This window comes from Staurois parvus, unplaced genomic scaffold, assembly GCF_062004578.1.
Source record: "Staurois parvus isolate SC_StPar_1 unplaced genomic scaffold, SC_StPar_1.0 ptg000147l, whole genome shotgun sequence".
Classification (NCBI taxonomy): domain Eukaryota; kingdom Metazoa; phylum Chordata; class Amphibia; order Anura; family Ranidae; genus Staurois; species Staurois parvus.
The window spans coordinates 9,294,312-9,320,877 of NW_028317943.1; the positions used below are offsets into that span (position 1 = coordinate 9,294,312).

Consider the following 26,566-nt stretch of genomic DNA (forward strand, 5'->3'; position numbering starts at 1 on the left):
TTGTAATCTGAACTAGTAAACGATACATGTTCAATGCCTAGTGATTATTTTTGTATTATATCTATAGTAATATCCAGCAAAATGCAAATGTTTATAATACAAAGTAGGCTGGTATTATCTCTGAACTTGGCACACTCCCAAGATTATCTTACACCTCTTCGATCTTCACAAAGATGCACAACACACTGGTCAGTATGTAGTGGCATTTTACCACTACCAGTTCTATAAAAAACCCAGTCACTGTTATTTTGTTGGACCTTCTGATGTCACCCTTAAAATAACATGTTTTAGTCTGGTGAATTTTTTTTTAAAAAGGTGTCTTTGGAGGAAAGAAGCAAAAGGAGCCCTATGAGGTAGCGATAAAATAACAATTTATGAGGAAATAATGCAGGTACTGTACATGTATCGAAAATTCACCCAGGTTTAACAGGAACTGGGCCTGCATCCCTCTCTGTTAAATTTTCTTTAATAGGTCACTTTCTAAGACTAGTGGTTAGAACTTCTGCCTTGCAGCACTGGGGTCCTTGGCTGGAAACCTGGCAAGGACACTATCTTCATAGGGTTTTCATGCTCTTCCTGTGCTTGCGTGGGTATCCTCCCATACTCCTAAGATGTGATGGTAGTTTAATTGATTGCTAAGTTTGTCCTAATATGTATGTGAAATAGGGACTCTAGATTGATAGCTGGGGCTGACACTATTGAGTTTTCATAGCGCTGTAGAAGAATTTTATTGCCTAAGCAATATTTTGATTTTCATAATTTCATCAAGCTAGGAAAGAGCATGATACTTTTTTAAGCATGAGGTGATATATTGTTGGGACAAATTTTCACTCTTGGTGTTGTGAACTTATGTTTCCATCAAACATCCAAACATGTGGAAGATAGATTCCAGTTCCTGAAGTCTACTAAATATTACTAAATGTTTGAAGTGAAAGCAGGTTTGTTTCATCTATAATAAATCAACCCCTTAACATTTTATTATAAAGACCTGTAATTCATACAATTTCTTACTCAGGTCTCCAGCTGAGTTGACTAAAGGGCGCTGAGAACAATCTGATTTGCATTTAATTGAAGTTCACCAAAGGTAACAAACAACAAGAGAGCAATGTCATAACTTGCTAAAATTATCCTAACCTGAGATGACTGTACTGAATTTTTGTTTATCAAGAAAAAAATGTGTGGCGAGCAATGATGCAGGGAAAAGCCTCCTTATTGCCAATGGGCAATAGCCTACTTTGATGAATCCTTTCCCATTTTTAAAGTATAGTCCCATATCTATTATTTGAGTCCAATAAGGTATCCTCTAATTTTTCAAGAGTAGTTTAGATTTCATTACTTATTTTTAGAGAGTGAGTTATCGTCCAGACCAGCACATTACTCCAAGCAAATACATATCCAGAAGCCTAGCCAGACATAGAAACTGCATTCTAAGTTTTAGTTGACAAGCTGTCTGAACTTAATGCATTTCTAATCTATTTTAGTCGTAAAAAGAAGCTTCTAAAAAATAACAACTTATGACTTATCTTCTCTTTGGTATACTATATTTACAGGAAGGTTCAAAGTACAACTCAAACATCTCAATCTCAATATTTAAATGATATACCTCGCCTATATATACTGCTTTCCATCTTTTGCATTCTCCAATGGCACAGTATAACCTATGCTCCCTAAAATCATGTAAATACTCACTAATTGAATACCTGAGCTGACCATATGAAACCAAGCTGCTGATATTCTGCTTACTTAGTAATCATTCCTACGCAGGCCTACTGATTAAAATAAATAAATAAAAAGCAGCCTTATATTATTTGTTATCTGACTGCTTTTCTCATTAAACATGTTCATAGTATTAAAATCACAACATTGTTCAAAGCTGTTTTTATTTTGCAGCTATGTACAAATAATTGCAAATATTAATGCAATTCATGAATTATGATAGCTAGAATTCCTTAATCATGAAATTCTCCACAGATCAAATAGAACTTCATGGAATAATTGATGATATTTGAAAACTGATAAATCAGCAATTATCCTGATCATTATTGTTGCAGAATACCCCACAAGAAATAAACTGCTTGTTCACATTTAATTTTCCTGAAATTAAGAAAAAAACACAATGATTATGCCAAAATGCTATTTGTTGTCCCAGTACATTAGTACTCTGAATTTCCAGTTCACTGAGATGTACTATCAGTACAATTGGCAGACATTAAATCCTTGTCAGCTATAATTAAATCGCAGTGTTGTGTTTAGTTTTTGATTTAGAGTTGTTATAGAAGTACATACTTGTAATGTTCCAGGTAAGGTACATTCAATTACATATAACACAGGCATAATTTAAATGCAATATTTACAAAGAAATTAAAGAGGCTATCCAGTTTAATCTCTAACGCCAGGATATTGGCAACCTTCCATCCCACCTCCTCTAACTTTCCGCTGGCATAAAAAATATCCAAAAGCCCATTTTACATTCTTGAAGCCATGGTTACTTAAGGTCATGCTCTCATCTTTTGCTTACTTCCTAGGGTCCTTCTTTGGGTGTCCACATCACTTTCTGCATGATGTGGACACCCCTTACCTGTAGAGGCAATGCTTTCAGTGGCTGGGTTCTCTCTCATAGGTTCCAGAGGCAGCAGAACTCACAGGAAACCAGTGTCAAAAAGATAACAAGTGGAGAAAAACTGTAGTCTCCAGGGCAGGAAATTAGCTTGGCTCATAGAAGAAACTGTGACTTCAATATATTACATTGTAAGATGGTTTAGGAGGAGGTGTTAGCAATGAAGACTGAGAAGTAATGTAATTGGTGCACAATGCACTATTTAAACATGGGCTTTATTCTTCTCCCCCCCCCTTTTTTCTTTCCCCCTTTCTCTCTTTGTTTACTGTGGATATTATTGTGTTCCCCCTTTTTATTCTTCTCTCTCTAACCCTAATTCTATATTTTCTGTTTTGTATTTCATTATTGTTAATGTCTATGTAGACAGCTTGTACCTCGCTCAAACCTCAATAAACTCAGATTGATCATAAACTTGGGCTTTAATTGTCATCCAACTGTACATGTGCATGCGACATGAAGCAGCACAAGGATTGCACCAACACCAAGAGCAACAATTAGGTTTAGGGATGATTCACACCAGCAGCTGCACTGAACGCAGCTCGCTGCGTTTAAAATAAATACTGTGTGCAGTACTTTTTTCAGGACACACCACTGCAATGCAAAGATTTGTCTTTGCACTGGAATTGCTTTGGGGAACACTGTCCAGCACATGCCAATGGAAATGGTATGCATAAGCCCCATACTCTGTGCCCTGGAGCTGTTATTTTGACACAACCTTACAAAAAGGTACGCATCGATTCTTAGCTTGTACATTGATTTATTCATTCATTAGGAGCAGGGAAAGGAAGAACCCACAAAAGTTCTAACTTGCACAGGGTAGATGACTTTGTCCTAATCCTCATGTGGCAGCACCAGGCCAATCCAAAAGAACCAGCACTATCACATGAGAAGAAAAGAGCCTCAGCTGCATACCCATCTCTACCTGATATTTTCTTCAATTTTGGTGGCTAAACAGAGCTGTAGGAGGTAAAGGAAATATCAGGATGTGCTACTAGGGAGGGGAGCAGTAAAGCAAAATGGTTTTTTGCCTGGTATGAAAAAGCAAAGATTTTCTTTTGTCCTACAATCTAATTGTAGTCCAAACAGTTTCCTGTCATAGGATGCATATAAAAGAAAACAGGGTTCAATTACTGGAGGCAAATAGACTGTGCACTTTGTAAGTGCAGTTCCACTCATTTTCCGCAAAAGCTTAGTGAATGGAGTGAAGCTCCACCGATTTCCATCATCCAGTCGGGTGCAAGCAAAATACTGTTTTTTAAAAATTTTTCCTTGTACCTGTTTGGGTATGCTTTACAAAGTGAATCTTTACCACATTCACTACGTTCTGAAAAAAATTAGTGCAAGTGCACTTGCAAAGTGAGTAGTCTTTTTGCCTTTAGTAAATCCACCTCATTATCTACATTTAGGTGTTATTCAGAAAGTTTGAGACTGGCTCCAATGCTTTTCGGAGACCAGTATTTTTCAAGAACAGACCTATGAGCAAACATGTTGTGAAATGCATATAACTCTTGATGATTTATAGATGCCACCAGAGTCTTATTCACATGTTTGAGGACTGTATGGCATTCACTTGATAGAGTATCAACAATGTTTAATTTATTTAATTTGTAAACTGACTGTGAACTAGTTAGGGACTGAGCCTTTAAAAATCCATTTGTAATGTACTGCCTTTTTTTTAGCAGGGCAGATCCAATATATATTGCAAGCACTGACTCATTCACTAGAGTTCCCAACACCAGTTACCCATTTTCGAGGTGATATATCCTAGAGGTTTACATACAGTACATCTTCACCAGGGGCAGACTGACCATTCGAGCACTCGGGCACTGCCCGAGGGCCCGGCATCAGTAGGGGGCCCCATGAGAGGCCCCTGGTACTCTATTGCCCGGGGGCCCAATGAGTTGTCAGTCCACCCATGAGCTTCACTTAACAAACTTGGGGAACTATTTATCATATTTGTTTCACAAAATGTTCACACAAATTTCACCCAACAAACACATTTTTGCTAATTGGATTCAAGGGAAAAAGTGCAAATCCTGAGTGAAAGTTGTGTGAATCTTGGAAGAACAACTTTATAAACAGACCCCTTGGTGTTTAAACCAAAATATCACAGTATAAAATTGTTGTGATGTGTGTAAATTCAGATTTATTTATTATTCTGATCTAGATAAAAAATGAGATTACATTTTAGAAACCAAGCATGCAGAAATCCAGAAAATGTCTAATGATTCTCACATATTTTCTCACAATTGTGTATAAATTTAATCAACCAATATAAGTAGTTCTAGTGATACACTCATGAACTGATGTTACTTCTCCGTATATAAAACTTTAGAAGGTGGAAATAGCTGGTGATACAAAGATTAAATTTTGATTTGCAAAGATGGCAAGGGATCGCTAAACCAATCTTGTTCTTTGCCTCTAAAGTTTATCATCTAAACTGTTAGCATTTTCAAATCTCATAAAATGTTTTTGTAAATTTTTATTTCATTTTAAATAAACGTAATAAGTTTGCCATCATAGTTTCAAGTTTTTACTTCTTTATTGAACTTAGTATTTCATTCCAGACTATAAGGTTGATTTACAAGGGGAGTGCAAAATCTTACATATAGTTACATAGTTAGTCTGGCTGAAAAAAGACAAAAGTCCATCCAGTTCAACCATTTAAAAAAAAAAAATAAAAAGTTATAATCCTACACCCACAGTTGATCCAGACAAAGGCAAAAAAAAACAGCAAAGCATGATGCAATTTGCTCCTGCAGGGGAAACAATTCCTTCCTGATCCCCTGAGAGGCAATCAGATATTCCCTGGAACAACTTTACCTATAAATGATAGTATCCAGTTATATTTTGTGTATCCAAGAAAGAATTCAGGCCTTTTTTAAAGCAATCCACTGAGCTGGCCAGAACCAACTCTTGAGGGAGTCTATTCCACATTTTCACAGCTCTTACTGTGAAGAAACCTTTCCATGTTTGGTGATTAAATTTCTTTTCCTTCAGACATAAAGAGTGCCTCCTTGTCTTCTGTGATGACCTCAGGGTGAATAACTCTACACTGAGTTCACTATATGAACCACTGATGTATTTATACATGTTGATCATATTTCCCCTAATCTCCTCTTCTCAAGAGACAATAAATTCAGTTCCTCTAATCTTTCCTCATAGCTGAGCTCCTCCATGCCTCTTATCAGTTTGGTTGCCCTTCTCTGTACTTTCTCAAGTTCCCCAATGTTCTTTTTGTGAATTGGTGCCCAAAACTGAACTGCATATTCCAGATGAGGTGTTGCTAATGATTTGTACAGGGATAAAATTATATCTCTCTCTCTCTGGAGTCTATACCTCTATTAATACAAGAGAGAATTTTGCTTGCTTTAGAAACCGCAGCTTGGCATTGCATGCCATTATTAAGCTTGTGATCTACCAGAACTCCCAGATCCTTCTCCACCATTGATTCATCCATCCATTTACATACAGATTTTTCCAAGCACGTAAACTTTACCTTACACGTTAGTCTTGTGTGGGGAACTGTGTCAAACCACATCCACAGTCACCCCTCTGTCCAAGGTTTTGCTCACCTCCTCATAAAAAGAAGTCAGATTTGTTTGACAACTTCTGTCTTTCATGAATCCATGCTGTCTGTTGCATAAAATATTTTTTTCCAGAAAGAACTCATTTATGTGGTCTTTTATTAAAGATAAAATCTGGTGCAGCTCTGCATAGAAACCAATCAGCTTCTAGGTTTTTTTTTATCAAAGCTTAATTGAACAAGCTGAAGTTAGATTGGCTATCATGCACAGCTGCATCAGATTTTGCACTCGCCAGTTTTAGTAAATCAACCCCTATGTATAACTATCATAAATCTTTCTTGAGTTTTATGTGAAAATATGGCTGTGTATACAGTGATAATTAAAACATCTTAAAGGAATTGTAATTACTATTTGTTTAAGTATATTTATATTTCACTTATGTTTAACAAGGGACTTTTGGCTTTAGACAAATGAAGACAGTTTGCTAAACTAATCTGTAGATGCACAGTACCTAACATTTTTATTTCTAGGGATGTTTTTATAGATACCTGTAGATCCAGAACAGAATTTAATCACTGTTAATAGGAGGCAATAAAGTGGGGGGGATACGATCACCTTGTAAAAACATACAAAAAGGTTCAATATGAACAACTGAGTGAAAGTTGTTCTGTTTAACCAGTTGCTGACCACCCAGAGTATATATACACAGTGGGCGGGAGACATCTACAGGCTAAGTGATGTACCTGTATGTACATGTGCACTGTTGTGCCCCCTGAGGGGCACAGAGGATTGTGGCTCTTGGTACCCGGCCACTGAGGTTGGCTGGGGGACATTGTCAACAAAGCTGTTCTGAATGAGGCCAATGTAGCTAATCACAGATCACTAGTAATCACAGCCGTTATGAATGTAACCAGTTCATGATAGTGCAAAACATTACTGTTGCAGTGATCATCACTGTAAAAGCAAATCAAGGTGTGAAAAAATAAAAAATCCCTAATCACCCCCCAGAAGAGTAGTGTCACTATGGTGGCAAGGTGTGACCATAGTTCCCATATTCCTGAATGAAGGGTTAAGGAGGAGCATAATAAAAATGGAGGTATGTCATAAAATGGACACCATAAGGCCTGTTTCACATGGATGTTACTATCAGCTCTATCTGTCAGTTTTAATAGGTAGACCTGATAAGACGTTTCATGTAAATCTATGCATAGGCACTTGTAAACATTCATGTGCCCGTTTACATCTGGTTACCTCAAAGTTTTTCCAGGTCTAACAAAAAAATGAAAAAAGGTTTTCATCCTTTTCAATTTTTCAAATCTTCACTATCACAAGTGTGATTGAAGATTTGATCCAGAAAAGCTCTGGCTTTAAAATGCAGCAAAAACCCTGAAAGAACACATGTAAAAAAAGTGATTCTGTATTGTTTCTGCTCCAATTCAGTAGCAGATCTGTTCATGGATTTTCTGCTGATTGGAATGGGGATGACCCGGGTGAAAGGGGCCGTAGAGCAAACTGGAGTAAACTTTATAAGGATCTTTTGCCTTCCTCAGCAGGGTTAGGATTTTGGGGATGAAGGGTGTCTTGGTCAATGAACATGTCTTTTTTCAACCTATCATGTACATTCCAACGTTTCACTTTTAAAGATTGTTATGTAATGTATAAATTGTTATGTAATCTATAAACCTTGACAGGTCAAGACTGTGGCTGCTAATATGTATGGAGGAAAATAGCTGCAATGATAAATAGATCTGAATCATCACATAATTATATCTACAATTACATAAATCAGCAGCCATCAACCATCAACCCTTATTAAATTATCTGAGAATTTACAATTATAATTGCTAGATTTACTGCACTAGCATTTTGTCCAAGCTGTTTCCCCCCCCCCCCCCCTTTAAATAAAAGCATATGTTTAAAAGTAAAACCCTGCCCTAAGATTTAAAACAGTGGAGGTATGCTTTCACTATTTTTGCATTGTAAAGAATGAGTATGGGGTCCAGAAAGCCCTTTTATAGAAGCCCTGTGCAAGGCAGGCAACATACCATATCCACATAATGCCCTCAGTATACAACTCCATTTTAAGGGATTGTGTAGAAAAGGTTAATACTGGTATTTTCATTCGGGTTGCCTTCTATCCTGAAGCACTTATCTGCTCCCTTCCCACCATGTTTTACATACTTTTCTTGGTGCCATGGCCCCACCTTTTCTTTTCCAGCAGTTATCAAACAATACTTTAGAACACTTATGCTCAGGGTGTTTCTATGGTTGAAAATTAACAGTTGCCTAAAAGAGGAAGAGCCGCATCATCAAGCAAGGCAGGTAAGATATTGTAAAGGGGAAGGTCTTACCGGAAAGGGGGAGGGGGTGCCTATTAGATAACTGTCCGTTCTCGGATTGATACATTAAAATAGTTATTACAATTTCTGCCATATAAACCATTTTATTTTTTAAGAAGAGGAATCATAAAGAACGTTTTCTGAGATAGTCGGTACATTTCAGGGAACTTTATAATCCAACAGTAAACAGTACATTTCCTAGCATATGGAAAATATATGTAAAAGATGCTATATATTTGTATTGCTTCAAAATGCTACCACCTATTTAATACCCATTCTCTGTATATGCATTGCAGGAATCTCTGATGCATTAGCTAAAAATATGAATGGGAAAAAAGTATATTAAAAAATTCTGAGAAAATACAATTGTCAATCAAAAACTGTCCATGAACTCACAAGGTAGTTTGAGAAAACATTTTCTAAATGAAAATTAGTGCGCAATATATGTGCTGATTTCTTGTTGAACTTTGATGTTTAACTTTATGAAGGTGTGTAACTGCACTGTGCCATAGTACATATTTACTTGAAATCACCTCTTCCAGCCTGTTATTTGAACATGTTGATGCACCTGCGCCTGTTTTGAATTTCTCCTGATCATGATAAGAAAAATATACAAATTTAAAAAACAACAAAAAACATTAGGGGTAAATCTAAAATCTACAGTTTTAAGAAAATGCATTTTTAAATGTATTTTAATGTGTATATAAACCCTAATAATACATTTCTCTTATTTTGTCCTTTTGGGGCATTTTTGTTTTATGCCTCTAAATGCACCTCAATGTTAGCCTATGTGTCCATGGACTCATAGGGATTTACAGGTGTTTATAGAGGCAGAAAACCCCCCAGGGCCTGTGCATTCAGGAGATGAGCATTTCAGTATCAAAAGCTTGATGTGACTAAACATGTGTAAACACTACTAAACACACTTTAGCGCTAGGCGCATCAAGTGCTTGGGCATTCATTCCAATGGCCAGAATAAATTAATATTCTAGCCAATGAAATGATCACCCAAGAGCTTGAAGCACATAAATGTGCATAAACATGTTGGCAAAATGAGGCTTATAGCACATTTTTAACACCGGTTTTCTTCCCTGGAGCATAAGTATAAAAGTCCCGTGTGCATGAAGCCTTGAGGACAGAAATCTGAACGCACCAAAATCACATTCAGGAGAGGAGTGTTTGAGCAGAAAAAACATCCAAAGTGCCTAAACAGGTGTAAACATGGCTAAACACATCTAAAAGGCACAAAGAGTTCAGAATGCATGAAGCCTTGGAGGTTAACTCTGTGTCCCTTAGCTTCGTGGCCCTTAACTCAGTTTGTTACCTATAGGATCTGCATGGAAATGCAAAACTTCTTATAGTAAAATATTTAATTTAAATCAGCATGGAGTTCTCTATTTTAAAACAATTCTTTACAACCCTCTTACCACAATTCTTAAAGCTTTGACTCGTAATCAGGCTAATTAACTGAAGTTACATGAGAAAAAAATCATAAAGATAAAACTAAGTAAGTATCCCAGTCCTAGAAAATATTATCCTTTCATCTTTATTGCTAATAACATAAGAACTTTGTTAACTTTGATTTACTTTTAGTAGGAAAATAGATCCCAATATTATTATAAAGCATGTTCACTGCACCCCTTTAATTTCCTTTGTAACTAGTGCAGAGAGACATATGGTGTTTTCATCCAACCTTTTTTTGCAGTAGAAGCATAATTCAGCAACTGCTAAGTAGTGCACTAACCAGAAAATTACTGAAAGCTGACAACACTAAAAACTTAGTTGGCAAATTCATATTTTTTTCAGTGAAATGAACTCATCCGTTAAAAGGCACATTTATCTATCTATCTATCTATCTATCTATCTATCTATCTATCTATCTATCTATCTATCTATATATCTATCTATCTCTTTCAAAATACTGTATATCTCAAATTCCATCTATATTATTATTATACAGGATTTATATAGCGCCAACAGTTTGCTCAGCGCTTTATCTTTGATATTTTACAGCTTCCATCCCCAGCTTATTCGTTAGTGTCACTAAACCCACATCATAAAACAACTATCAATAAATGCTATATTACATGCTGTTCACATTCACTCAGTCACTATGGGATTCATTTTTTGTATTCTGCAAAAAAAAAAACGGTCCTGCTGTTCTCTATCTCCTCCTTCTGTCCATGTCCCCAAAGCAGCAAGGGATTTTGCAGAACAGTGCTGGTAGCTACTGCACATGCTCAGTTTGAAGTGAGTTTCTATGCTGGGGATTTCTTCTCTATCACATCTTAGCAGCCCATGTGACTATAGAGTCACACATGTGGGTACATACACAGTGGTAAGTTACACTCCCCTCCCACCCTCCTCCTCTATGCCCACTAACCAGCTAAACACAATGGGGTGCAATATTACATTTTGATTGACGGAGGCTTCACATCCCTGTTATTCTAAAACACAGCCTGGAGGGGTGTGACACAACCTGTGACTGGCAGAAATCCGCCCACACCATGTAACTGGCAAAAAATAATAATGATTTGATTTCAAATATATATTTGTATTTAAAACAATTTATTGATATTATTCACTTATTTTTGCTCTGTATCCCAAAGGCTGTTTTTTTTTTTATTTTGAACATGTGACTGTCAACAGAGGAATAGAAGCATCTCTTGCTTATGTTTCCCTGCAGAAAGGCTAGAAAAGAGCTGGGTCATGTAACAGCTGTATATCGATTAGAAAAATAATACTTCAATGTTCTTTTTTTTATTAAAATAATTACAGAGTCATCATCCAAATACAGAAATAAAATAGATAATGTAAATTAAATAGTGTGTGTTTAGAATCGCTTTAAATCAGTTCCTTTTCCATTATTTGCTTTTTATTGGCATATGTATCAATATATTAATATAAATATCTAAATATTTTTTTTCTAAATTCCCATGGTAGCAATTATCTGCATTTTAAGAAAATGTGTAAAATACCAATTTTGATATTAATAACGCTAATGCTTCTCAGGTTGTTGGCCATTGTAAATCATCCTACTGAGTTCCAAGATTAGATACATATTTTTGGCAATAAAAAAAAAACATTTTCCTGAAAAATGTCCCTTCCACTGGCTTATGTTAACTATAGATGCATTTCCTATTAAATTTTAATGTGTTCCTAATTAAAGCAACTCCATCATCCATCCTTGAATTAAACTGGCTAAAAGTCTTTTGAATATCATCGCAGTTGGGAATAAGTCCCCTTTAATGTGCTCACATCACTAGTGTTGTTAAAAAGCGTTTTTTGGAATGGAAGGTGGGGGCAAACTGAGCAGTAGCCCATGGCTCCCATTAGACAGGACTGGGTGCTCAAGAACATCATCTGTACACACTAACCATTTGTCTTCCAGAGCCAATTAACAGCAAAAAAATGCAAGCTCCTCTGATGCCTACAATTTTTGTTGGTTAATACACTTTAAACTGCAGTCTGTTCTGATGACAATGGCTACTCAAACAAACAAAGAGGGTGATGACAAAAACAACAAAATTAAACCTAACAGGGGCTCTAAGGGGGGGGGGGGGTTAATACATATTGTACATGTGCGCAGACCCGCAGGTATCTATCGTGTTTTGTTTACACTTTTTTAATTATATTATTGCATTTAAATATTTTTATTTTCACTTTTTTTACATAATTTTAGAATTGCTACTAGGGGGACACAAACTGCTCCTTATGTGGCACTGTACAGTACATGGGACTTCATCAGGGAACCCTATAACAATTTGGGGCTCCTGAAATGATCACATTACCATTATATTTACCTTACTAAGGCTGATTTACTAAGGAAGTTAAAAGTCTTCATTCAATAAATTTAGTAAAATGTCACTTCAATTATCCAATCATATGCAGATGAAATAAGTAAACAGGAACTTAGTTTTCACATGACTGGATAACTAAAATAAAAATTCACTAATTCATTGGGGAGTATTTTTAAAAAATGCACAGCTATTAATCCCTGAAATTGCATGTGCATGTATTCTGTAAATGCCACCAAATAAAATGTTACTAGGCTATTTTTTTCTCCAGCTTCAATGTTCTTAGTTCATAAGAATTATTTATTTTTTATGATTTATTACAGGTGCTTATATAGCACCATCAATTTACGCAGTGCTTTACATATACAGTCAGGTCCATAAATATTGGGACATCGACACAATTCTAACATTTTTGGCTCTATACACCACCGCAATGGATTTGAAATGAAACAAACAAGATGTGCTTTAACTGCAGACTGTCAGCTTTAATTTGAGGGTATTTACATCCAAATCAGGTGAACGGTGTAGGAATTACAACAGTTTGCATATGTGCCTCCCACTTGTTAAGGGACCAAAAGTAATGGGACAATTGACTTCTCAGCTGTTCCATGGCCAGGTGTGTGTTATTCCCTCATTATCCCAATTACAATGAGCCGATACAAGGTCCAGAGTTCATTTCAAGTGTGCTTTTTGCATTTGGAATCTGTTGCTGTCAACTCTCAAGATGAGATCCAAAGAGCTGTCACTATCAGTGAAGCAAGCCATCATTAGGCTGAAAAAACAAAACAAACCCATCAGAGAGATAGCAAAAACATTAGGCGTGGCCAAAACAACTGTTTGGAACATTCTTAAAAAGAAGGAACGCACCGGTGAAACCTGCAACACCAAAAGACCCGGAAGACCACGGAAAAACACTGTGGTGGGTGACCGAAGAATTCTTTCCCTGGTGAAGAAAACACCCTTCACAACAGTTGGCCAGATCAAGAACACTCTCCAGGAGGTAGGTGTATGTGTGTCAAAGTCAACAATCAAGAGAAGACTTCACCAGAGTGAATACAGAGGGTTCACCACAAGATGTAAATCATTGGTAAGCCTCAAAAACGGGAAGGCCAGATTAGAGTTTGCCAAACGACATCTAAAAAAGCCTTCACAGTTCTGGAACAGCATCGTATGGACAGATGAGACCAAGATCAACTTGTACCAGAGTGATGGGAAGAGAAGAGTATGGAGAAGGAAAGGAACTGCTCATGATCCTAAGCATACCACCTCGTCAACGAAGCATGGTGGTGGTAGTGTCATGGCGTGGGCATGTATGGCTGTATATTTATTGATGATGTGACTGCTGAAAAAAGAAGCAGGATGAATTCTAAAGTGTTTCGGGCAATATTATCTGCTCATAATCAGTCAAATGCTTCAGAACTCATTGGACGCCGCTTCACAGTGCAGATGGACGATGACCCAAAGCATACTGCAAAAGCAACCAAAGAGTTTTTTAAGGGAAAGAAGTGGAATGTTATGCAATGGCCAAGTCAATCACCTGACCTGAATCCGATTGAGCATGCATTTCACTTGCTGAAGACAAAACTGAAGGGAAAATGCCCCAAGAACAAGCAGGAACTGAAGACAGTTGCAGTAGAGGCCTGGCAGAGCATCACCAGGGATGAAACCCAGCGTCTGGTGATGTCTATTCGTTCCAGACTTCAGGCTGTAATTGACTACAAAGGATTTGCAACCAAGTATTAAAAAGTGAAAGTTTGATTTATGATTATCATTCTGTCCCATTACTTTTGGTCCCTTAACAAGTGGGAGGCACATATGCAAACTGCTATGGGTTCAGTTGGTCCTATAAGGAGATGAGACATCGACATTTGAACAAAAGGAGGGGCAGAGAAAACAGGAGAAAACAGGATCAATTGGCCTTTTTACACAATGCAGAGGATTAGCCCCTTAGGTTCCACAGTGAGTATAACAAGCATGTTTTACTGCATATACAGACTGATTTTACTGTTGTGGGTTTAGTAACACTTTAAGTCCTTCGACTGCAGTGCTATGATTTCTATATGTAAATGGTCCCCTAAGAGAGCGACAGTGTTACATGCGACATGTTGCATAATTGGCACATTTCTCACTGTTCTATATTTTGGAACTTTGTTGGGAACTATTAAGTATTAAATATAATAGGCACTGCCATCTTGGAGCACAGTAATTAGTGGTAGTAATTAATTGGTAAAGGTTGGGACCTGTGACAGAATGCTATTGCTGTCTGTGTGCCCATTATGGAGAATTCACTTCCGTTTCCCATAGCACTGCACAAAGATGTGTGGATAAATGTCTCAAGTAGAAACACTGAAGGCAAAACAAAAAAAAAAAAAGTGGAATGGAGAAAAGTTACATCCCCTGTCAGGTTTAAATTGTTTATCTCAAAAAATAGTGTTGTGCTGTAATATAAACATATATGCAGATAAGAAACAATGCTCAACTGGCTAAACATATATATATATATTACAATTCAACAGAAATTAAAGTTATAAAGTCCTCCATGAGTGAAAGAATTGTTTCAAACCTCAAATGTGCATCAGCCACCCTACGGTCATGCAGCAGCTTACCAGATAATCAGACCCCACATCATAAGAGGTCTGACGGAACACTTTGATGACAAATCCTGGCTTGATGGATGGTTCCAGCTCTCTTACAGCTGATTATGCCTTATCTCTCTCTCTCTTTTCCCAGTGGCATGTCCCAATAATCACTGGATCATCTCACATAAAATGTTCAGCACCATGAAGACATACCAGGGGAAAAACTCTGCTGTCCTCGGAAGATGTCCCGATGGACGAAACGTGTGTAGGGCGGAGCGTACCGGTGATGTCATCATGCCTGTCCAGAGAGCCGGCAAGTGTATGTGATATGCTCTAATCTTTTATTGTTTGTGAGTATCCATTAAGTTTACTAATAAACTGTGGTTTAACTGTAATTTACTATGAGATTTCCATGCTTTTCCCCTGGTATGTTTTTATGGTGCTGAGGCATTTTATATGAGGAGATCCAGTGATTGTTTGGGGCTGGAACCATCCATCCAGTCAGGATTTGTCATCTAAGAGTGCTATCAGACCTCTCATGATGTGGGGTCTGATTATCTGTTCCATCTGACCATCTGGTCCATCTGACCATTACGTGGCTGGTGCAAATGTGAGGTATGAAGAGAATTCTTTCACTCATGGTGGACTTTATATGCTTTAATTTCTGTTGGAGTGTAATGTATGTGTTTAACCATTTGAGCATTGTTTCTTGTATGCATATACGTTTATATGACAACGCAAAACTATTATTTTTGAGATAAGTATACTTTGATATTTGGTGTGTGGATATCAGTGAGTTCTGCAGTCACATTTATTTATATATTTTTGATTTATGTTGATTTATTTTTCTAGCGTGGGTTACACCTATTATATGAAATATGAGGTTTTAATTGCTGCCTGTGTCCTCACAGGCAGTTGGTGTGTGACAGAGTGTCACCAGGACAGGAAGGCCTCCAAACTGGCACATAGATAGTATAATTAGCCTGACACAGATTCTAAAGCTTCCACTCCCCAGTTCAAAGCTAAATAAGGTTTTGGAGTTTTTTTCCTGTAGCATTCAACAGAAATGAAAGCAACTGAAGGGTCACAGTTATAATTAAATTAATCAAATGAAATTCAATATGCCCAAAAGTTCCTATTCATTGCCAGAAGAAGACAGCATGTATGTTAGGTGTCCTGCTGGAGTAATGGTACAGACCAGTTATCCTTTCGCTACATGACCAATTTTTCTATAGAATAAAAGGATGGTAGTCCTGACTTTATTTGTTGCATGATATTTGCGCAAGGTTTCTGAACCCTGTATTTTCAGTTAAGAAAAAACACACAAATGAACAGCTATATATTAAATATATGACTGTATGAAGTTAATAAATGACAAACGTCGCTTACCTTAAAATTGGGTATTTTTGCCAAACCACACAAAAAAGAGTACTCAAAACCATAACTAAGCAATACATTAAAAAGTTTACAGCTTCTAATTTGAAGCATAAACCTCATTGAGAACACTAACATCATTCTTCTATGTTTGACTTGTATGGGGTTATCTAATATGTGCTGCATAAAGGTGCTTATGTACTTTTTTGGGCCCTAGCTGTATGTATATATGTGCATATAGATGGAGCATGATTTTATTTTTATTCATAATATACTTAAGTATTTTAAAATCCTTTTTGTACTATATTATATTTCTATCACAGAGGGTCTGATAAGCCCCTGTTGTGATTGTAAAGAGGCACTAACAGATACTTTTTATGAACTACTAGTTCCCTGATGACTTTTTTCCCTTCAGGCCATGCAGAGTGGAAACGCAGAGTCCCTGATCTGCAGTTTACTCAGCCATTGCCATGGGATTGCTGAAGTTCAGGGGTGAGAAATCTAGGATTGAAGCAACACACTTTTTAAATATTTTAATTAACTATACTTTTCCACCATTATATAAACCAGACTGCAAATGTACCTCACCCCTAATATATTGTATGAAAAACCACTAAAAACTAATGGGACTTTACGATACAGAAAACGGACAACCTCATATTACTGTATAAAACATGTTTTTTTTTAAACATATCTTCCAAACATTTACCATAAAAGACAGTATTTGGCTAGTCAGCCCAATAAATCACAGCATTATGTATTATGACATCTAAGCCCTCCAGAGGTTGACGCGTTTTGCTTATTAGCTTCCTCAGGACCCCAAAAGAATTGGAGGCAAAGAAGTCCAATGCCCTAGCTGGAAGATACATATATGCACATATACACAACAGAAAAGGGGGGGAGTGAGAAGAAGGGGAAACACAAATAGTCCCAAATATGGTTCACAATAAGTATCTCACTGACAAAAGAGGCAGACAGCAGATCTATCCACGTGCCGATGTCATTCATATGTGATGCATCTTGTGTATATTTTCCATAAAGTAATCTAAAAATAACAATAAAAAATCAGTGGGAATATCCATATTCCCCACCGTCATACTAATACTATCCAGTATCCAATTAACAGACTCATACCTGGTTATCCCATCACAAAGGTAGAAGTAGGAAAGGTCCACCATCGGACACTAATTGTGCAGTATCAATAAACCCCACAGCCTCAACTATATGCACCTAAAGAGCAACGCTAAGCGCAACAAAATAGCGACACGCAATTGCCAAAAACGCCCACCACTCGGCTTCCACTACCACCAACCGATGCACGCTTACCGCGAGATGGGCGGTTCACTCCCGCTGGATGGATTACTCTGGCCTTGATTGATGACATCATTTAAACGCCCCAACAGATGACATTTTTGGCGCCAGTAGGGAAAGACACGCAGAGGGTGATTTCCATTACACGGTGTATATAGGTATGACAGATGCTAATTTGAGTTGGATTGTTGCATGGAGGAGTTGTAGCTGGGGACATTATTGAGTATGGCCACATATTTATGCGATTACAGGAACCATATGTGGATAATCTTAGTGACTGACACAGAAGAGTTATTGGACAGTTAGTGTCTCTGATGGTGGACCTTTCCTACTTCTACCTTTGTGATGGGATAACCAGGTATGAGTCTGGTAGCCTCCCTAGCGGTCTGATTATGTACATATTTCTGTGCTCAAAGCGGTACATTTTTTTGCATGGAAATATGCATTTTTTTTATTGTAGGCCTGTAATTTTTAGGAATAACTCACTGAAATCTGTCCGAACAAGAGTCTACTGTAGTAAACACCCCAGGTATGTTAAACTTGGAAACACGAAATAAATTATAATTTAATAAATAATCATAAAAAATAATATAATAATAATAATAAATTGAATTAAATAATATAATCAAACCAAAAACACTGAAATTTGAAATATATATAGCGCCAAGTTCGCACATCCCTGAGCAAAGTCGCAGAATCGGTTTCAGTGTCTGATGACGAATTTCCCCACGAATCATTATCACTCAATTCTGCAAGTGATTCTAATTTACTATCGCTGTTCTCTAGCTGGTCTAAAACCACTTTTGACCTAAAGGGACGCTTTTTGAACACCATGGACATTTCTCAGTTTCCAGGCAGAAAGAACAGTAAAAATGCAGGCAGGGCACAGGACAAAGCACTCGGGACAAAATGTATGTGAAATGGTTTGATACAGTAATGTTATACTATGTGATTTTAGTGAATTTAGTGAATGTCACTTTTACCATTTTCAAATTTTCCGCCAGTTCCGTCCCCCGTACATCCCGACGTCACAGGGAATGGAACCCAGAAGACAGATGCCGGCATCCGCCGGAGGACGATGCAGGGGACACTGCAGGAGGGACATCGCGGGAGAGCAGGACAAGGTAAGTGAAGAAGAGATCCCGGAGCAGCGCTGCAGGGTATTCCCGAGTGTAGCTCGGGGATTCCGCTTGTGGTGCTGAAACTTTACCCTGAGCTACACTGGGGAATACCGCCAGGGAGGTTAATTGGATACTGGATAGTATTAGTATGACGGTGGGGAATATGGATATTCCCACTGATTTTTGATTGTTATATTTAGATTACTTTGTGGAAAATATGCCCAAGATGCATCACATATGAATGACATCGGCACGTGGATAGATCCGCTGTCTACCTCTTTTGTCAGTGAGTTACTTATTGTGAGCCATATTTGTGACTTTTTGTGTTTCCCCCTCTTCTCCCCCCCCCCCCTTTTCTGTCTTAGGATGGAACATGATCGTTTGGTCTATCTACAGGGCCTAATTTCACTGGGCACAAGGGCAGGTGGCCGTGTGTACGGATGTTTATGCATGACCAATTTGACCGCTGTGTGGATGCTGCTGCCCTATATTACCGGTCATGTTGCCATGTGAGTCCATGGAGATAGTTTATTTTTTGTAAGATTTTTGTAATAATCATAATTGTATGACTAATGTGTACATGTGCATATATGTATCTATGTATCTTCCAGCTAGGGCATTGGACTTCTTTGCCTCCAATTCTTTCGGGGTCCTGAGATAGCTAATAAGCAAAACGTGTCAACCTCTGATACATAATGATGTTATTTATTGGGCTGACTAGCCAAATACTGATTTTATGGTAAATGTTTGGAAGATATGTTTCAATAAACATGTTTTATACAGTAATATGAGGTTGTCCATTTTCTGTACCAGTAAAGTCCCATTAGTTTTTTGTGGTTTTTATACATTTTTCCACCAGTATTTGTAATTTCAAAATAAAATGTAGTACTATCACAAGTATATTCCTATGTGATAGCATACATGCACCCCTGTCAGACAACCTTATGGCTTACCGGGGCCCAATGGCAATTTTAGATGACCATCAAGGGAAATGGTCAAAACTTTCTGCAAACAGTGTTCTGTTGCAAGTTGTGCCCAATACTCCCACACTGCTATGAAAAGTGATAACCTCTCTTTTTGCTGTTTGCTTGATAAAATATATGAAAAAATGCTGTTGGCTGTTTCTAAGTGTATAGAAACAGGAATGTGATTTGCAGAGTAAGTATTTAAAATTCTGTTAACTGCAAATGTGAAATGTGCTTGTCAGTGCTTTAAAAAAACAATTTACTTATTTGTCTTCCTTTAGTGCCAGAGGGCGTAAAATGTTTTTTCGCTCACTCTCATCTTCAGAATTAAATAAGTCAAAAATTCTGGGTTGTGCACTTCACCTTCTCCCCTTTTGTCTTTTGCAGAGAACATTCCAGATCACTCTGGGTTGAACAGCTCTAGGGCAGAAGACAAGTTGAAGAAGTCCTGCTGTGAAACAAAGCCCTTTCCTATGCAAGCTGAGCTGTCAGTGGTGGGATTTCTGCACAGCACAACATTTACTTGTCTTTAAACAAAGCTACCGCTCTCTACATCTCATTTTATCTCTAGAGTAGTCACTGTGCAGTGCACCAGTATAGCATTTTAGTATATAAACACAACAAAATTAGCTATGTATGGAAATAGGACATCTAAACAAAAGCATATGTATTCTTTTAGCATCATTTATTTCAAGGTAATAGAGCAAAGACAAGTGTAACTCACATAAGAAAAAACATATGATTATGTCCTTAGGGTGAATGACTAAAGTGCTTATGTGATCAAAATGTCAGATTTCTGCCTAGGCTATCTATGGGAGGCATTTCAACTATTTTATATCACATATCCCAGACAAAGATTTTGCTTAAATGTGTACTTATGAACAGGGGCGGACTGACAACTCATGGGGCCCCTGGGCAACAGGGGATCATGGGGCCCCTGTGTCCTTGCCCAAACTCAAAAAAGCCTATGAAAAAGGTACCAGGGGCATCTCATGGGGCCCCCTACTGACCCCAGGCCCTCGGGCAGTGCCCGAGTTTCCAAATGGTCAGTCTGCCCCTGCTTATAAATAATATCCACACTCTCACCTTATTTGTGGCATAGTGGAGGTATGCGCTAGAATACTGGTTGATAAACGTATATTCATGAATAATATCCACACTCTCACCTTATTTATGGCATAGTGGAGGTATGCGCTAGAATATTGGTTGATTAACGTATATTAATGAATAACATCCACACTCTCACCTTATTTATGGCATAGTGGAGGTATGTTCTAGAATACTGGTTGATAAACGTATATTCATGAATAACATCCACACTCTCACCTTATTTATGGCATAGTGGAGGTATGCGCTAGAATATTGGTTGATTAACGTATATTAATGAATAACATCCACACTCTCACCTTATTTATGGCATAGTGGAGGTATGTTCTAGAATACTGGTTGATAAACGTATATTCATGAATAACATCCACACTCTCACCTTATTTATGGCATAGTGGAGGTATGTTCTAGAATACTGGTTGATAAACGTATATTCATGAATAACATCCACACTCTCACCTTATTTATGGCATAGTGGAGGTATGTTCTAGAATACTGGTTGATAAACGTATATTCATGAATAACATCCACACTCTCACCTTATTTATGGCATAGTGGAGGTATGTGCTAGAATACTGGTTGATAAACATATATTCATGAATAATATCCACACTCTCACCTTATTTATGGCATAGTGGAGGTATGTTCTAGAATACTGGTTGATAAATGTAGATTCATGAATAATATCCACACTCTCACCTTATTTATAGCATAGTGGAGGTATGTTCTAGAATACTGGTTGATAAACGTATATTAATAAATAACATCCACACTCTCACCTTATTTATGGCATAGTGGAGGTATGCGCTAGAATACTGGTTGATAAACGTATATTCATGAATAACATCCACACTCTCACCTTATTTATGGCATAGTGGAGGTATGTTCTAGAATACTGGTTTATAAAATGAGAACTTACAGCACCAAGTAGGTTTGCACCCCATCCCTTTAAAACCAAACACATATTTATTACACAGGTTCTGAGGCTAATTTAATTTAGATAAGGCACTAAGTGAGTTTAATTACCACCTTAAAAAGCTACAGAACCTGTGTAATTAATATGTGTTCTGTTTTAAAGGGATGAAGTGGCAACCCTAGCCACCAAGTCACAGTAAAATCAAAGACACGTGGGAGACACCCTTCTGAAATAAAAAGTAGTCCCTTAACTTAGTAACATGAAGGTTTCTAAATTCTCCTTTTTAATAAATCAAAGTACAATTTATTAAAATGTAGTGAACTCAGAAGTAAGCTTTAAAAGCAAGGAAGATGCTGTCACAATATGCTACTAAACATGTCCTGTCGTGCATACTTGTTGACCTCAATCAAGTTAATCTAAAGATGGACACCTGCTAATAGGCAATGTTTCCCAAGCTTCAATTATTTTCTCTGTAGAATAAATAGTTCATGATTAAGCCTTTCTGAAAGGTGTGGGTTCTCTTGCCTGTCAGAATCAATAAGTATGAATGTATGCTTTAAATGTTCTGTTTGTACTTTTTGTACAGCTTCAATAATTAAAGTTTACCTTTACTTAAAGCATATGTAATACTAAGCAATTATCTTCCTGTAGGGAGTGAATATATTTCTTATAGTTGCACCCTTTGTATCATTTAAATCATTTTGTTATATCTATTTGATACGTGCAAAAAACTTGTTGATCCTGCCAAAAATCCAGTGCTGTCCTATGCACTCTGCGGCATTAAGTCAAGCCTTGCCTCAGCTAGCTCTGTGAAGTAGAGAATATTTATTTCCCATATTAATTAGTAGGAGGGGGGAGGAAATCCTAACTCATTTTCTGTCCTAGGGTGATAATCTAGTTTAGATACAAATCTCTAGCATAGATACAGCACAGTAAGCTAGTGCTGTCACTTTCAGACAGGTCCTCCAAGTCCTCCATTCCCCTCTTTGCATTTAGCATTTTCAAGATACCTAGAAGGGACACCAATAAACTGGTCAATGAAACTAGAGAGGGATCATGCAGTCATGACCAAATCATTCTCACACTCTTTTCTGACCATTTCTCTCCTGAACATGAATAAAGGCCTTTGGAAACAAGTGCTGTTTAGGCTTAGTGACATTAGTGATCCAACCAGATACTTTATTAGAAATCATGGGGCCCCCTACAGCTTACCTGACAGTTACCCCCCAAATACTCTGACTCCCCCACCTCATTCTTGGACAGCCAGAGGAGAAAAATTAGGTGCTACAATGTAGCAATATTGTATGTAACATAGAGACATACTGAATGCACAGAGTTCCGGTGTCATATGTGGAATGTATAGAGTGCAGGGGTCAGAAGTATGTAATGCACATGGCACACCAAACAAGAGAAGCAGGGCACATGCCCAGCACAAATGATCCCCATGCTGCACATGCTCTGGGGGTGTGAACTTTCTTCCATACAGATCAACATTCCTGCTCCCCAAATAAGAGCTAGCAGGACCCAGGGATGCATAAATGAAGGAAGGGGTGGTAATACAAACACAGGACGTCTCATGTCAGCTGGGCCCCGACTGTCAAGGAGAACAAACACATACTCAAATACAGACAGACACACACTGGAGAATGATAAATTGGGGATCCCCAGACCCCTCCTTGTCCAATGAGCAGTTAGTGAATTTCTCTCTCTGCTCAACAGTTTGCCAATCCAGGAGAATTGCCTGGAGCTAAAATTACAATTAATGATGCTGGATGGAGGTTAACCACATCTTGTGCACCTTGGCCCCCATCTAACCTCATGGGGTCTGGGCCCAGTAAAAAAGGACTGCCTGTATCCCTCTATCAATGGCCCTAGAGAAATAATTTGGAGAACTACAATGCTAACTCTTACTGTGCAGGCTATTGTATGAGGAATACAATAATAGCAATCTGACAAGGTTATCTAAATGGTCTGATTACTATTCCCCATGATGAACCCCATCTTGTGCTATCAGCAGGTGCCAAATAGACATAACCTTGCTGTCCAATTTGTTTTATTAGACAACTGTTACAGTGTCACCTGATGTTGATGAGCACCTTAACAAGGTATTGAGGATAGAATTGCTAATTAAGATAATTTGTGGCTTGCATGTTAATACACTGATACATTTTTTAATTAACCTGCGTCTGAAAAATGTCGGAAGTACATTCGATAATGTCATCAGAGATTTGATATATGTAATTTGAAAGTACCACAACATTTGTTTGCTTTTAAAATTTTGGCATGAAGGGAGTTTCCTGAGTGAAAACCACAAACATTTTTAGAAATGTGTTGAATTTTTTTCTATCTTGTTCCTTTTTTTTCTATCCCTAAGGTCAAAATTGAATGAATATATTAATGAGCAAGCCTATATAAAATATCTACTATCAGTAAAACTGTCCATCTTTCCGTTCTGCTTTGCAAATCGCAAGGCTGCATCAAAAAGAGCCTTGCAATGGCATAAAGTTTTTCTGTTGGCATTATATCAATGAGGCATTTAATAAGCAGGATGATCCAACCAGATACTTTATGGATAATATATGTGTAGCCAGGTACTGGACTACAATGTTATGAGACAAAGACTGCTCAGATTGCATTTTTTTCTTCTCCCTTCTCCTGAATTGTTAAAGCTGCTGCACAGTACTCCTCCAGCCAGCAGGGGGAGAGGCAAGTCACAACAATACTATAGACCTCAATGATACATGGTTGGAATCCTGGGAGGCTATGTAAAAAACAACTGTCTTTCTAAACTGCAGGTCAGACAGCCTGTGTGTCACAGGAGGAGCCTTACGGGCATTATATTTTTTTTTCTCAGGAAAGGCCGCTCTCTTGGCACCATGGGAGTCTGTGCATCAAGACTGGTCGGAACAAACAAGTAAAAGATGGAGCCACTCAAGATAGCCTGGTAATAGACTGAAGATCGCTGGGATTGGAAACACTAATAAAGTATTCGCCGGATTATCTGTTTCTGTAATCCAAGTCTCAGTCACACTGGGACCAAACTAAGAAGGGGTCCCTTCTATAACAAGACACCACAAATGGAGAGTTGGTGAGAGGGCTGCCAGCCCACCAATACTATTAGTAATAGACAAACCACTAACAGCAGGACACTTATAACATTTAACTGGCATCCAACCACAGCAATCTTGTACTTTGCTACTGTGCACTGCATACTAGCACATTATGTCAGACTTACCTTTAGAACCGATCCCTCCAGTGGGGTGCTGTCACTGATGACAGGGATTCCATCTTCACCCGGTCTTCTTCCAGGTTTGTGGGCTCCAGGCCATTTGATTGGCTGGGCCCAGGATCCCTGCGCATGGCACAGAGCTCTGATGGCACAGGAATGCCATTTATTCAAAGCATATGCACCAGTGACGTCACCGGCTGCTGCTTGCTGGAATATCTCTTAAACGGTGCATGTTTAGGAGATATTCATTTTACCTACAGGTAAGCTTTATTATAAGCTTACCTGTAGGTAAAAGTTGAAAAGTGGACTTTACTACCACTTTAAGCTCATACCGTGCCATTGCCAATTCTGCACACCACTGACTAACATTGGATCTGCCTTGCATTAGATAGAACTGCACCTCTTACTGCTTGCAAGGTAGAAGGGCTATCTCTAGTGCACCAACAGTCATTCAAAGGGCCCCAACATTAGCAAGCAGAAGACTCACCTTACAGACTACCCCTTTCACTAATCTTACCAGCTCCCTTCCCTTTATTCTTTTACACTGTTTATGTTGTTTAATGCTTACTGTACCAATCCAGTTTAGGCTTAGCACAGCCACTATTTGAACATAAGGGCAGTATAGTTGCCGTATTGTTAAATCAAGTTCTGTTCACTGCTTGTTTGGTATTCTGGGTGGCACTGCTACTGGTTATGCTGATCTGAAAGTGTTATGTAATTTATGACTACCCCCTTTTTTTGTTAACTACTGGATTGTGTCACCACAACTGCCATTCTGTTTGCAATTGCTTGGTTGTCAACCCTTCTGAATATTTGGACACAATATAGTCCTTAGTACTGGGTATTAAGGGATATTCTTGTCCTCATTATTAACCTGGTGTGTCCGAGAGGCTCAGGCCTTTGGAAGGTTGTGTCAGAGAACAGAGGACCCATCTTAACCAGCAGCTCCTTTAGGGGTAGTGCTACATATACTTCTTCTGTGTTGAGGATATTAAGGGCTTCCACAGAGGTCCAAATTATGTGGACACTTAGAGATTATAAACAATGATGTGGACACTTATTTAATCTGTGTGTAGCAAGTGTGTCCCATTTCTGACATGTTCATAGTACAGGAGTTTAATACAAACATTTCTTATATACTGTACAGCACAGGGGCGGACTGACAACTCATGGGGTCCCCGGGCAATATGGGATCATGAGGCCCCTGTGTCCTTGCCCAAACTCAAAAAAGTCTATGAAAAAGGTACCAGGGGCATCCCATGGGACCCCCTACTGACCCCGGGCCCTCGGGCATTCCAAATGGTCAGTCCGCCCCTGGTACAGCATGTTATAATAAAGCATGCTGCATAAACTGCTGCATACCTAATTGCTGAGCTGAACACTGTAATGATTAATTATATGCATGTCATAAATTTTGCCAGCTATGTCTGGAATGCTTTTTGGCAGAGATTCAAATTTTCAAAACTGATCAAAAACAGTTCTTTTTTAATATAGTATGCTGAATACAGCGCATTATGTGTTATATATGTTTTATAACATTGTGTAATTATGTGCAGACACTCTGGTTTTCTATCAGATAAGATTTCAGCAGTTTATAATAAAAAGTGACTGCTAATTGATATCTATTGATTTCAGTCATTATCCAATTTCTTTCATATTTTCTTTGTTTAGCCACTTGCCTGCC

At 38.0% G+C, this 26,566-nt stretch overlaps 1 protein-coding gene and 1 long non-coding RNA gene across 2 annotated transcripts in view; one reads left to right on the forward strand and one right to left on the reverse strand.

Annotated features, from left to right (window-relative positions):
• The window catches only part of SLC38A4 (solute carrier family 38 member 4), a 102,825-nt gene that overhangs the window by 73,016 nt on the left and 3,243 nt on the right, over positions 1 to 26,566 (reverse strand). The gene's annotated exons all lie outside the window — the stretch shown is intronic.
• LOC149464745 (uncharacterized) lies at positions 1,023 to 26,385 on the forward strand. The gene is made up of 3 exons (XR_016312306.1): positions 1,023 to 1,084; positions 20,018 to 20,124; positions 24,508 to 26,385. It is a non-coding gene; the product is annotated as an uncharacterized LOC149464745 (long non-coding RNA).